Source organism: Gopherus flavomarginatus, chromosome 14, assembly GCF_025201925.1.
Source record: "Gopherus flavomarginatus isolate rGopFla2 chromosome 14, rGopFla2.mat.asm, whole genome shotgun sequence".
Taxonomy (NCBI): domain Eukaryota; kingdom Metazoa; phylum Chordata; order Testudines; family Testudinidae; genus Gopherus; species Gopherus flavomarginatus.
In genome coordinates, this window is record NC_066630.1 from 44,382,961 (window position 1) to 44,397,119 (window position 14,159).

Below are 14,159 nucleotides of genomic sequence, written 5' to 3' on the forward strand. Positions count from 1 at the left end.
CCTGGCTCCCAGTCGCACCGCCGGTGAGTGCTGTGGAGAGGTTCCCCCCTCCCCCCAAACTTGGGAGCCAGGGGAGGTCTATGGGTCTGGGTCTCTCATCCTTTTGTCCCATCCCCTGCCCCCAATGTCCCTCTTGGGCTCTGTGGGGCTGGGTCTCTCTCCCTGCCCCTGTGCTCCCCCCTGCACAGCATGTCCTGGGAGTGACTCAGTTTCCCTGGACCAACATTTCACCACTCCACATGTGTCTCTTCTGTCTTCCAGCTCCCTTACCCCACCCTATTTCCCTTGCAGCCCAGGCTGGGTCTCTACCAACCCCCTCTCCTCTCCTCCTAACCCCAATATCCCCTGCCCCTACGGGTCTATGAGGCTGAGTCTTTCCCTCCCCCCATCCTCTCCCCCAATATCTCCCTGCCCCATGGGTCTATGAGGCTGGGTCTCTCCCTCTCCCATTCTCCCCCCCGTCCTCTCCCCCAATATCTCCCTGCCCCGGGCTGTGACGTGCTATGACGTGTGCTGGGGCTGTGACGTGTGCTGGGGCCAGGGCTGGCTCCAGGGTTTTTGCCGCCCCAAGGGGCGGGGGAAAAAAACAACCCACGATCGCAGTCGGCAGCAGCTCCACTGCCCCGCCTTTTTCTTCGGCAGCAATTCGGTGGCATGTCCTTCCCTCCGAGAGGGACCGAGGGACCCGCCGCAGAATTGCTACCGAAGAGCCCGATGTGCCGCCCCTTCCCCTTGGCCACCCCAAGCACCTGCTTGCTGAGCTGGTGCCTGGAGCCGGCCCTGGCTGGGGCTGTGACATGAACTGGGGCTTTGACCTGCTGTGACCTGCTCACTCCCCAAGGGCAACTCACTCACTTGAAACCAGCAGGACAGAAGGGGTCACATGTCCATGGGCGGGGTTATGCAGATGAGCAGTGTCTGGCGGCAGTACGGAGAGCAGCGAGATGAACCGAAGGAGCCGGGCAGAGAGAATTCTCTGTGTGTGGACAGAATCCGGTATGGGGAGTTCATGTGGGGAGTGCCTGCACCGGAGTCACTTCGGGACAGTGATTGCCACTGAGCTACGTAGTGACAAAAGGTGTGTGAATGGGGTGTGGTGCCTGGCTGGGAGCAGCTTGTGGTGATAAGAATAGTGGTGGGAGCAAGAAGTCCTGTCCTAGCAGGGAGTGTATACTCTGAGAGGGGGTTTTGTGGGTACAAGTAGGTTTGGGGGCTTCTTGTAATGACAAGGGGTGTCTGCAGCTAGAACCCTCCTAACCCCGCTAGTTTTCTCTGTGTTGGGGGGACAGATTCTGTGATGTCACAGCCCCTGAGGGAGGTGTTTGAATCATAACTCCAAAGTGGGAGAAAAAGTCCCCCCACTTGTGTTCAGTTTCCACTAGGGGGCTGGGCTGGGATCTCTAGGGAGCGAAGCACAGGGAAAAACAGTCTCCCCTATGGAACCCAGGAGTCCTGGATCCCAGTCCCCCTGCTGTAGACCCCCTCCACTTCCAGAGCCAAGGATAGAACCCAGAGGTCCTGGTGCTCAGCCCTCTTCCTGCTCTGACCCCTAAATTCCACTGCCCTCCCAGGGTGGTACAGGGGTCACTGGGTCTGTGTCCCAGCTCTGCTAAGGGCCTTGACTGATTTTCCCAAAGTGCTTCCTTCTGAATCTAGCCGACGAAGTGGGGATTCACCCATGAAAGCTCATGCTCCAGTACGTCTGTTGGTCTATAAGGTGCCACAGGACTCTTTGCTGCTTTTACAGATCCAGCACATCTGCCCCCCCTGCCCGGTCACTGCCCACCCCCGTGTGGGGGCACCAGCACTGTGCCGGGTCGTGATGGGAAATTGTCCAAGCTGGCCCAGGGGAGACGTGTGTGTCCATGCTGCCCTCTGCTGGTGGGGCTGAGCCCTGCTGTGTGTATGTGTGCGTCTGTGACACTGTTTGTATCAGTGTGTTGCTGGGCTAACCACTAGGAAATGGCTTTGCAGGATTTTGTATTCTGCAGCAAGTGACACACACACACTCAAAGGGACTCACACAATCCCAAGAACACTCACACACAACACAGCCAGAGGGCAGGCTAGCCCAACTCCAAAGAGACAACAATCACACCCCCAGCCACACTCACAATCACTCCCCCCCACACACCATAACATTCACAATTGTGCTCAGAGATGCAACTGCACTCAGTTCACTCCCACTGCTCCAAATACAAGGTCCTCCTGCCTCACATAGCATGTGCCAAGGCCTGTTGAACTCACTGCCACTGGACAGCTAACAATAAGAATGACCCCCTCATGCTGGATCATCTGCTTGGCTCCCCACTCCCTCTCGGGGCACGCTATACAGCATGGCTGGGGATTGTGCAATGACTCAGCACCAGGCAACGCAGAACAGACACCACACGCCTTGCCCCACCTCACCTGAGCTGCTCTCCAGGTGCACTGGAGCCCAGCACCCCACACCTTGGCACTCCTGCCCCACAGAGGGTGAGCTGCAGCCCCCGCCACACTCCACAGAGGGGAGAAGAGTCAGGCCAGCCAGCCCTTGTAAGATGGGGAAATCACCACCGGGGTCGACAGTATGGGGGCTGTGACATACGGAGAAATGGTTGTCACGCCAGCAGAGGGCAGCAGAGCATACACACACACGCACACACACACACACACACACACAATTGCAAACATATGCATGAATCCAGCCACACACACACACACACACACACACAATTGCTAATAAACACAAACACCCGCACAAATCCAGATAACATCAACACAAGCCCAGGACCAGGGGAGTAGAGCAGGCTGGGGCCGGATCACTCTACTTCTCGCAGGAAGTAGCCAGCACCCCGTCTCCCCACAGAGGCCTGGGACCAGCCCTCCTGTCATAAACAGATAGTTAAGGGTTAATGCCTCTTTTACCTGTAAAGGGTTAAGAAGTTCAGTAAACCTGGCTGACACCTGACCAGAGGACCAATAAAGGGACAAGATACTTCCAAATCTTGGTGGGGGGAAGTCTTTTGTTTGTGCTCTTTGTTTTGGGGGTTGTTCACTCTTGGGACTAAGAGGGACCAGAGCTCCATCCAGGCTCTCCAAATCTTTCTGAATCAGTCTCTCATGTTTCAAACTTTCAAGTAACAGCCAGTCAAGGCGTGTTAGTCTTATTTTTGTTTGCTCAACTTGTAAATGTTCCTTTTTACTGAGAGAATTTTACCTCTATTTGCTGTAACTTTGAACCTAAGGCTAGAGGGGGTTCCTCTGGGCTATATGAATCTGATTACCCTGTAAAGTATTTTCCATCCTGATTTTACAGAGATGATTTTTACTTTTCTTTCTTTAATTAAAAGCTTTATTTTTAAGAACCTGATTGATTTTTCCTTGTTTTAAGATCCAAGGGGATTGGATCTGGACTCACCAGGGATTGGTGGGGGAAAGGAGGGGGAGATGGTTACATTCTCCTTGTGTTAAGATCCAAGGGGATTGGATCTGGACTCACCAGGAATTGGTGGGGGAAAGGAGGGGGAGATGGTTAAATTCTCCTTGTGTTAAGATCCAAGGGGTTGGATCAGTGTTCACCAGGAACTTGGTGAAAAACCCTCTCAAGGCTGCCCAGGGAGGGGAAGGTTTGGGGGGACAGGAAGTGCTCCAGACACTGGAATTCTGGGTGGTGGCAGTGTTGCCAGATCTAAGCTAGTAATTAAGCTTAGAAGTGTCCATGCAGGTCTCCACATCTGTACCCTAAAGTTCAGAGTGGGGGAGGAACATTGACGCCCTGTCTGCTTCCCCCCACACAAGCCTGGGGCCCGAGCCTGCTCTGCTCCCCTGGCTCCCAAGTTTGGGGGGAGGGGGGAACTGCCCCACAGCACTCGCCGGCAGCGTGGCTGGGAGCCACGGGAGTGGACCAGGCTGGGGCTGGGTCACTCCACTTACCATGCAGTGAGTGCAGGCGCGGGGGATGCGGGGCTGGGGTGAAGCAGGGGCGGGAACCATGGGGAAGAGCCAGGCAGCCCCCTCTGCAGCAGCTCCCCACCCCAGCTCACCTCCGCTCCGCCTTCTCCCTTGAGCACGCCGGCTCCGCTCCATTTCTCCCACCTCCCAGGCTTGCGGTGCCAATCAGCTGTTTAGTGCGGCAAGCCTGGGAGGGAAGGAGAATTAGAGTGGGGGCAGCGTGCTCAGGGGAGAAGACGGAGCAGAGGTGAGCTGGGACAGGGAGCAGTTCACCTGCACGCCCCACCCTCATTACTTGCTGCGGGCAGCCTTCCCCCTGCACCCCCCCCCAGCTCCCTGCCCGAGCTCACCTCCACTCCACTGCCTCCCGTGAGTGCACTTTTTGGTTCCCCCAACCACTTGGCACCCTAGGCTGTTGACTAGTTCACCTAGTGGTTGCACCGGCCTTGGCCACTGCCTATCAGCAGGATTCCTCCTCCTCCTCAGTGAGATTAAATCTCCGCACCTAGACAGCCGGTCCGTCCGCTGCACCACAATCCCCCCATGCCTGAGCCTCCCTGCCAAAGCCCTGCACCCGGCTCCAGAGAATTAAGTCTCACGTCTCACTGGGAACTCGACTTCTTGTGCCCAGAGAGTCTCGGCCCCCCTTAGTAGCTGACCTGAGAAACACAGTATCTGCAAAAGCAGCAAAGAGTCGTGTGTCACCTTATAGACTAACAGCATTGTTAGTATTGGAGCATGAGCTTTCGTGGGTGAATCCCCACTTCGTTGGATGCATCAGTGTCTGCCTTTTCCAAAGAAGTGCTTGGAGGGCCTTTTCGTATGTGACCTAATGGGTAAGGCAGCTGGTTTCAAATCAGGTGACTGAGGATTCAAGTCCCTTCGTGGTTCTGCTTGTGCAGTTTTGCCGTTGTGCTGAAAGTCCTGCTCCCTTCAGGGCTGGAACCTCTTCTGGGCTGCTCAGGCCAATGCTCTGGCTGCAGCTAGAGCCCCCAGAAGGAGTTGGGGGTTGGGTGTCACAAAGGCTGGTGCAGGAGCCGCAGGTGCTTCCAGTCTAGCCTTTGCCCTTCCTGACTTGCCAAAGAAAATGGGCGGCTGCCCGGGCCAGCGTGTAGAGCAGTTTCCCTCTTCCAAATGTGCACCAGTTCCTGTGGCTTGAGGGGGTTGCTACATAGCACCTTGGGAGCCTGGGTGTTTCTCTACTTCTCACCAGCTGGGGAAAAGCCTCTTGGGGTAAAATCTCCTGCCCCACTGCAAAAGTGAGCACCTTGAGTGGGAACAGTAAGAGGTCCCACCGGGGGGCTGGCCCTGCTTTCTACCATTTCCGATAATGGCCACAGAGCATCTGCAGCTGGCCTTCAGTGGGTGTTTGGCATGGCAGGGAGCAGGCTGGCTGAGTGTTTTTGTGCCTGTCTGAAGGCCACACATAGGCATGGTCCTGCCCTCCTCTAGCCCTGACCTCGGTTGTTGTGTGGCTTTTAAGCCTTCCCTTGGAGCTGTTAGCACCTACTACCTCTGCTCTAGGTGCCAGAGGAGGAGAGGTGCGCTGGGCTCCAGCCTGGGAAGCCTGGCCCTGGTACTCCTTCCTTTAAATGCCACGAGGACAAGAGGAAGAGCTGCAGCTACAGGGACCAAAGTTGTGGACATCGGGTGAAGCAGCAAGAAACCCAACAATCAGGTCAACCCGCAGGAATCTCTAGCCAGACTGTTAAGCTCTAGGACCCCACCCTATAGCAGCCAGCTGGACGAAAGACCAATGGGCATCAGTGATCCAGGAGGAGGAAGAGGAGAAACGTCATTCTAGTTCAGCCAGCAAGAGGGTAAGCAAGCATACTGAGCTCCAAGGTTTTGCAGCAAACCAACATATCTCCCAGAGCTCCCACTGAGACTTGAACTCAGATTCCAGGTCCTGAGCGCTGCCCAATACACCATGGAACCTGCTGCTATTTCAGTTTCTAGACCCCTGTGACTCTTGGTTGGATGGCTTCCACTCTGCACTTATTGCTTCCTACCAGCGGCTTCCTCTTGCGGGACTCTCTCTTCTCCTCCTCCAGCGACTGTGGTCCTGCACTATCAGATCGGTGGGGTCCTGCCCTGAGTCCTAGCATCCCCGCTTTGTATCCATTCCCTGCAGGCTGCAAAAATGTCAGGGTGCCTGCCCCTCCCTTCACTTGGTGGTCCTGCTCATATCGGCCAGCTGCAGACTCATCTCCTGAAACTCGGCCAGCTGTCGCTTGATCCGGTCATACAGTCACACACTGACTGGCTCCGCAGCCTGGATGGGCTTCTGGAAATCCCACAGGCGACACTGCAGGACTTGGCACTGTTGGTTTCTTTAATGTTGTGGTGTTTACCCGACCACCAGAACAAAGCCTCCAACTTCTCCCTCCTGCCTCACTGACTCCTACCAATCCCCCTGGTTGTCATAGAATTCTCTGATGCTTTCCCATTCTGCCAACACCACCAGGCCTCGCCCCCCTGCTCCTTTATCTTGCAAGCTCTGGATGTTCAGCTTCCAATTTTCTCTGCTATGGGTCAGGGAATTGCCCACATTGAGCACATGGTGAGAGCGGTGTGATCCAGTCCTTTAGCACCACCCTGCACTGGGCTGTGAACATGCTCTCCTTCACATAAATCCGGACAATGCAACTCCTGGCCTGTCCCCGCAGAAAGGTGTATTCCCTCTGCGGCTAGTGTGAACTCGGGTCAGAGGAATAGGAGACTACCACCCGCTCTCTGCTGGTTCCACTATGGATAAACACGTCTTCTAAGCCAATCTCACTGCAGACCTGCGCCAGGTAGTGCTCATTATAGAAGAGTTTCCTCTGATGGTCAGGAAAACAGGACCGACAGTTCTCAGGTCAGCTGCAACAATTGAAATCCCGCCCCAACACCAAACACTGTGCGGTCCAGAAGAAGGGAGCCAGTTCCTTCCATAGAACTTTCCTTTCACGCCTTAACTGGGGGACCATAAACTCTAATATAACAGTAACCAGTGTCACAGAGCACAAAATCTACCAGTAATGCCCTCCAGAACCTTCTGTACTTGTACTGTGAATGTGAAGAACAAGACTCCAACCCCATCCTTCTTCCCTGGACAGGAGGACCAGAGAGATGAGCCCTTCCTCCTATCACCCTCTGCCTATTGAGCTATTCTAGAGTTGTTAATGTGCATTTCCTGAACACCCACCATGTCCAAGTCCAGCTGCTCCAAGGCACTGAACATTAAGCACCTCCTCCTTGGCCCCCAAATCCCTTCCACCTTCCACATGGCCACTTTTACAGATGCCCCTTCCCTGGTACTGCCATCAGGGCCGGCTTTAGGAAGTGCGGTGCCCAATTAGAACATTTTCGGTGGGGCCTCAGCAGGGATGACTAAAAAAAAAATCATGTAAAAAAAAGCCTTTCATTTCTTAGCAGCCAGTTCCCTGTAAAAAGTTCTGATTTAAGGGATGTGTCACAGTATGTATTTTTTGTACCAATAGGGTTACCATACATCCGTATTTTTAAAAATTCCTCCCAGATGGCACTTTAAGAACCAAAAAGCTGGACATGTCCAGGAAAATACGGATGTATGTTAACCCTACCTAAAGTTCTTTTTTTAAAAAGATGGGCCTGAACTAGAAATGAGCTCCATTTCACATGAATGGGTCCCCACCACTCCCTGGGGGTGTGGTAGGGTGACCAGATGTCCCGATTTTATAGGGACAGTCCCGATTTGGGGGTCTTTTTCTTATATAGGATCCTATTACCCCCCACCCTGTTCCAATTTTTCACACTTGCTGTCTGGTCACCTAAGGTGTGCACATGTGTGGGTCACAGCTGTTCACTGCCCCTCTCATTGCAGCAGGTGTGCAGGGTTACTGCCCTGGGAACTGCAGGGCACCAGTGGACATGGGGCTGGCTGGAGGCAGGGCAGGGGCTGACTGGAGGTAGGTTCTGGCTGCAAGCAGGGCAAGGAGTGCGGGGCTGGCTGCAGACAGGACAGGGGGTGCAGGATTGGCTGCAAATGGGCTGGCTGCAGGCAGGGCAGGGTGTGTGGGACTGGCTGCTGAGAGGAGCTGGCTGCAGGTAGGGGGATGTGGGGTGGAGTGGGCTGGTTGGCTTCAGGCAGGGCCTCAGGGGAGTGCGCAGGGGTTGGCAGGCCTGGAGACAGAGGAGTGTGGGACTGGCTGGCTTCAGGCAGGCGGGTGTGGCAAGGGTTGGCTGGAGACAAAGCACGGGGTGCGGGGCTGGTGCAGGCAGGGCAGGGGGTGCAGCAGGGGCTGGCTGCGGGCAGGGGTGTGGGTACAGCCTACCTTGTACGGTAAGTGCCCTCTCCCCCTCCTCCACCAAGGTAGCAGCAGCAGCCCAGGACTCTGGGGCTATTTAAAGGGCCCAGGGTTCCCCTGCTTCCACCGCCCCAGCCCTCTGAATAGCCACGGGAGCCCTGAGGAAGCGGCAGAGCTCCAGGGGCTATTTAAAGGACCAGGGTGGCAGAGGCAGCTGGAGAACTCTGCTACCCCAAGGCTCTGGGGGTTATTTAAAGGGCCTGGGGCTCCCCTGCTTCTACCGCCCCAGCCCTCTGAATAGCCGCGGGAGCCCTGGGGAAGTGACAGGGCTCCAGGGGCTATTTAAAGGGCCCAGGTGATAGAAGCAAGGGGAGCCCCAGACTTTTTAAATAGCCCCCATGGCTCCAGCACTGGGGCTCTGGTGGCAATTTAAAGGGCCTGAGGCTCCAGTCCCTGCTGGGAGCCCCAGGCCCTTTAAATTGCCCCCTGGGGAAGCTGGGCCACCCTGGTACAGTGCACCGGCAGGGCTTGGGTGCGGGGCCTAATTCAGGGGAATTGGTCTAAAGCCGGGCCTGCCCGCAGGCCTCAGGAAAGCAAGGAAGTAGCACAGGCTTATCACTGTCCCTGGGTGGGCTTGAACCACCATCCTTTCAGTGAAGAGCCAAACGTGCTGACCCATTGCACCACAGAGAGACAGACAGGCCAGGCTATATGGAGCACAACAGTCAGGAATCAGCTCAGTGTCCAGTCTAGCACATGCATGCAGTGGTTGGACAAGCAACAGCAAGGAACTGGACTGGTGTGGAGTGAAAGATCTGTGGGAAGGAACCGAAAATAGCACTGGGGCTGCGGTACAGCGCTTGCATACACTTTCTTTGGCCTGTTTTACTGGAAGAGTTAGCAGGGCAAGCTTGTTAGTCACAGGTCAGTGGGTGAGTTTATACAAATTCTGGACTCTGGGACCAGAGCTCGGGTGGAAGAGGCACGACTGTTGTGGCACATGCACCCTCTCTGCAACCAACCTTTGTTACCTCACTCCATAACAGCACACACAGAGCAACCTTTTACCTTTCAGCACTAAAGCATACTGTAGAAGAAATCTAATGGCATAAGCTTAAGATGAGGAACTTCAGTACTAACAACAATTCTAAGATATTCAAAAATCAGTCAGTCACAACAAGCACAGACAAACAATCCTACTTCCTACATGCTTTTGGTGTTTGGAACCCATACCCCTTAATGGTGAGTCTTTTTCAGGCGAGGGTCAAGCTCTCAGGCCTCAAATGCCAGGTACAGTTACACTGTCCTTGATCCAAAATAAACAGGAAAATACACTTGATTACTCCTCCCCCAATAACAAAGAGACTGGGGATCCCACAGCAGCTGAAATGACCATTTGGACAAGCACTCCCCTCATGCAATCTGGGATGGGTGTAACCATGCAAATGACATCAGCCCCAAAAGGCCTTTACAACAGATCACCAACAGATGGCAGGGGAGAATTCAAACTGACCCTGCTTAAACTAGATTGTGGCAAAGATTAAAAACCACTGAACGTTAAAACTCACCAAACGCAGGTCAATCCATCCTCATCATGGTATCTACTCGTTATACTTCACACCTGAACGTTGCCCTCACATGGATAACATACCCTCCTAACTCAGAGTCTGTACGTTAACCTTTTACCCCCAGTTGGGGCTATTGCAGATTCTGTATTCCTTACACCACCCGATCTTAAACCGAACTTCGCACCCCCTGGGTAATCTGTACATTGTTCCGTGATCACCAGAAACTTCTACGCCTAAATGCTGTACCGTACACCTTTTTCTTCTTTGAACGTCATCTTAGTAAAATGTTGATATTTGTTTGAGATCCCGGCTCCTGTTCCTTTGCAAGGCGTGTGCCTTTGCTCCGGGTTTTAGTCTGCTAATACAGCGGGGGCAGGGTGGGGGCCGAATGAGCCAGAGGCGCTTGTCTGCTGCAGACACGGATCCAAGGCTGAACTTCATCCCCCACAAGCTGAAGGCTTAACTGAAAACAGTTTAAGAAGTGCTCCCGTCTCCGGCACTCAGCTATCCAGCTCCCAATGGGGTCCAAACCCCAAATAGATCCCTTTTACCCTGTAGAAGCTGTAAAATCCTGTGACCAGGGCAGCTGCCTAGCAGCCGGCGCATCTGCCTGCCAGCATGAGAGCTCGTAAGGCACTAAACCAGATAGAGGTGGCTGGGTGGCAGAGGGAGTAAAGAGCCAGCAGAGTGGTGCAGCAGAAGTGTGCTAGGCCCATAACCCAGAGGTTAATGGATCAAAGCCATTTTCTGATACACAAGCACTTGTCTCTTTTTCCCTCTGGGCCTTCAAGCGATCAAAACCCTCGGCTTGCCGGCCCAGCTCTGTCTGCCATGCGCCTGGGCAGCAGCAGGACAGTCTCAGGAGAGCAGCTCCCACCCATTATCTCTTGTAGTGGAAAGGAAGTAGAATTGTGGTTGGACTTTTGCTATTCCTGTTCACGGAGTCAGTGGCTGTGAGGCAACCCTTACTGATGATGGCAGGGGAGGAGTTCTCTCTTCTGCATTGATGCTGCAATTTTTTGTTGTGCCCTTTCTCCCCCCCTTCAAGGCAGACAGGCAGGCTTGGTGGCTTGGGGAGGTTGGTCAAGCCTGGTTTCTTTTGGCAGACACTTGCTTGAGAACTGGTGCTCTACGGTCTTGTCTTAACTGACCAGCCCTAATGTCTGTAGCCTCGTCTCATACTTTGGAAGCCTTTTATTTACCCCTTTCCACTGCAAAAACTGACTATTTACTCCTACTCTTTCCTGTGTGTGTGCTGTTAGTGTTTGGTTATTGTTGACTCTGGGGGCTCAGAGGGACCAGATTTGCAACCAGGTTTCTCTCCAATCTCTTCGATACAGGCTCTTATATGTCCAGAATAGTGAGTACTAGGTGATAAGGCGAGTTAGGCTTAAGTTTGTTTTCTTTATTTGCAAATGTGTATTTGGCTGGAAGGAGTTCAAATTTGTATTTTGCTGAAAGGATTTTAATTTGTACTTGTACACTTAGGCTGGGAGGGTATTCCCAGTGTCTATAGCTGACAGACCCTGTAACATATTCCATCTTAAATTTACAAAGATAATTTTTACTGTTTTTTCTTTCTTTAATTAAAAGTTTTTCTTGTTTAAGAACCTGATTGTTTTTTATTCTGGTGAGACCCCAGGGGATCGGGTCTGGATCCACCAGGAAATTGGTGGGGAGAAAGGAGGGAAGGGGGAGAGAGAGACTAATTTCTCCCTGTGTCAGGATTACTTTCTCTCTCAGGAAGAGTCTGGAAGGAGGAGAGAGAAGGATGGGGGAAAGTGGATTTTCCTCTCTTTTTTAAGATTCAAGGAGTTTGAATTACAGTGATCTTCCAGGGTAACCCAGGGAGGGGAAGCCTGGGAGAGGCAACGGTAAAGAAAAGGGTTTACTTTCCTTATGTTAAGATCCAGCGGGTCTGGGTCTTGGGGGTCCCTGGGCAAGGTTTTGGGGGGACCAGAGTGTACCAGGCACTGGAATTCCTGGTTGGTGGCAGCGCTACAAGTACTAAGCTGGTAATTGAGCTAAGAGGAATTCATGCTGGTACCCCATCTTTGGGACGCTAAGGTTCAGAGTGGGGGTTTATACCATGACGGGGGTTATTTTTATTTTGCTTCCCTTTTGTTCATGTCATCACAATTGTAACAGCAAAGGAATCTGCAGAAGCAAAAATTGACTCAAAACTTTTATTTCCCCATCATGCAGGAACATTATACAAACAGCTCATGCTGCTGGAATCATAACATGGAAGGCCAGGGGACGGGAGATGCAGGTTTCCAAGTGTTCTGGCTTTCTCAGATGACACATTCCAGCCCCTTGTATGCCTCCATCCTGCATGACCTGCTGGATTTTTGACACATTTATTCTCATTCTGTGGATGTGATTGTAACACAATGTGACTGAAATTAAACCACTTCCAGACGAGGAACCAACAGAAGAGAAAAACCATTATTGCATTGGCTGGGAATCAAACCCAGATCAACTGTTTGGACAGCACCAATGCACAACACTATTCCACCAACACATCTGGCAGGAGTAGCTTTCCTGCAGGCTACGTGTGCTGGCAAAGGGGTTGACATATGACCATGCAGTTAATGAGCAGGGTGCACGGGCTGGAAGCTGCCTGACTGCTGGGAGCAGAGTTACCATCCCAGAGTGACTGAAAGGGGGCAAAGGTGAAAACAGATCTCATTGGGAGCTGGGCTCACACCCACTCTGCACTGCCTCGCCCCTAGGAGAGGGGAACTGAAGCTTAACTTCAATCACTGAAAAATCTTCCCTGAGAAGGAAGGGGACAGCTGTTTTTAAAGACAAGGCTTGTGTTTGTTCCTGCTACAAACGGAGGGGCTGGGTAGTGCTGATGCCAACCCCCAGATGCTGGGAGGATAAGGAACAAACTCAGGCTGCCAGTGACCTGCAGGAGGGAGATGATCTTTGGACAGTGACAGATGCCTCATCCTAAAGGCCTTTGTCTGCCCCCTTCTAGTGACTATTTGGTGCTAGAACGCAGCCATCTCTACTGGGGAAATAATGTTTCTGTGCAAAACACCAAAGCTTTTAACCGAAAGGAAGAAAAGGAGATGGCAACATGATGGGACTAGCACAGAAGGAATGAAACACAAGATGCTTCTCCCATGTGTATTGACTTTTAACCTTGGTTGTGGTGTTGTTGTATCCATGTTGGTCCCAGGGGTCCTCTGGGTGGGGCGCCTGACATTGGTCATTTTCAGAAGACTGGACAGTGGGCTAGATGAACTGGTCTCACTCAGTGTGGCTGTTCTTATGTTCTAACCGCTGTTTATGAAAGAGACGACCCTTCAGGCTACACAGAAGAAGGGTGCTGGGTTAGCTCCGAAGCTTGTCTCTTTCACCAACGGAGGTTGGTCCTCTACAAGCTCTTACCCTCACCCGCCTTGTCTCTCTTGGACTCTGAAAAGTGTTTTCTCTCCACTCCCTTTGCAGAGAAGTTAAGTTTCCCTTTGGGCAACTATCAGGCTGAAGCAATTGTATGGACTGTGACACTAGAATTGAAGATTTAATATTATAAATAAATGAGTCTAAACCTGAGGTTCTGGTTTTCACATTGGTTTTTCTAACTCAGTTCCCAATTCTCTTCTAGAAAGGCCTCCAGGATGCCTGCCCAGCCCAGCAAAAGTGGCAAGAAGAAAGCCCACAATGCTGCTCTTTCAGGTAGTGGAAGGCTGCTATCAAATCCCCCCTCACTCAGTCAGTTCCCAGTCTGTAGCAGTGCATGGGATTCTTCCGTCCTAAGTGCAGGACTCTGCACTTCTCCTTGTTGAACCTCCTCAGATTTCTTTTGGCCCAGTCCTCCAATTTGTCTAGGTCACTCTGGACCCAAACCCTGTCCTCCAGCGCTTGGATTCTTTACATGCTTTCACAGAGCAAAGTGCACGTTCCATGATTTCATAGGGCAGAGTTTTGTGCTATCGGGAGCTTTTCCTGTGCGAATTTGACAGGTGAATCAACAGAGAGACACATTGTGACCCTTCTCAGGGTACTGAGGACTGTGAGTTTCCTCATTGCCACCTGCCACAAGGAAAAGAGAGTTTTGCATTTGGCAGCTGGATGTTAGTGACCAAATTCACCAGCCTGCTGGAACTCAAGGACCCTCTTCTGAGCTACAGCAGCCACTCTAACCCTGAGTTCCTTCCCAGACCGGATCACCAGATACTCGGTGAAATCCCAGACCCTCTCTTCCCCAACTATCCCAGGTTACTAGTTTTACTGTGGACCATTGCTACTGTATCTCACACAGCACTTGAGTACAGTTATTGAACAAGCAAAAAAAAATATTTCACAACAGATAGAGATTTAAACAAATAAATGTGAGTGATGGAAACCAACTGTTACCAACTAAACAAAGGCA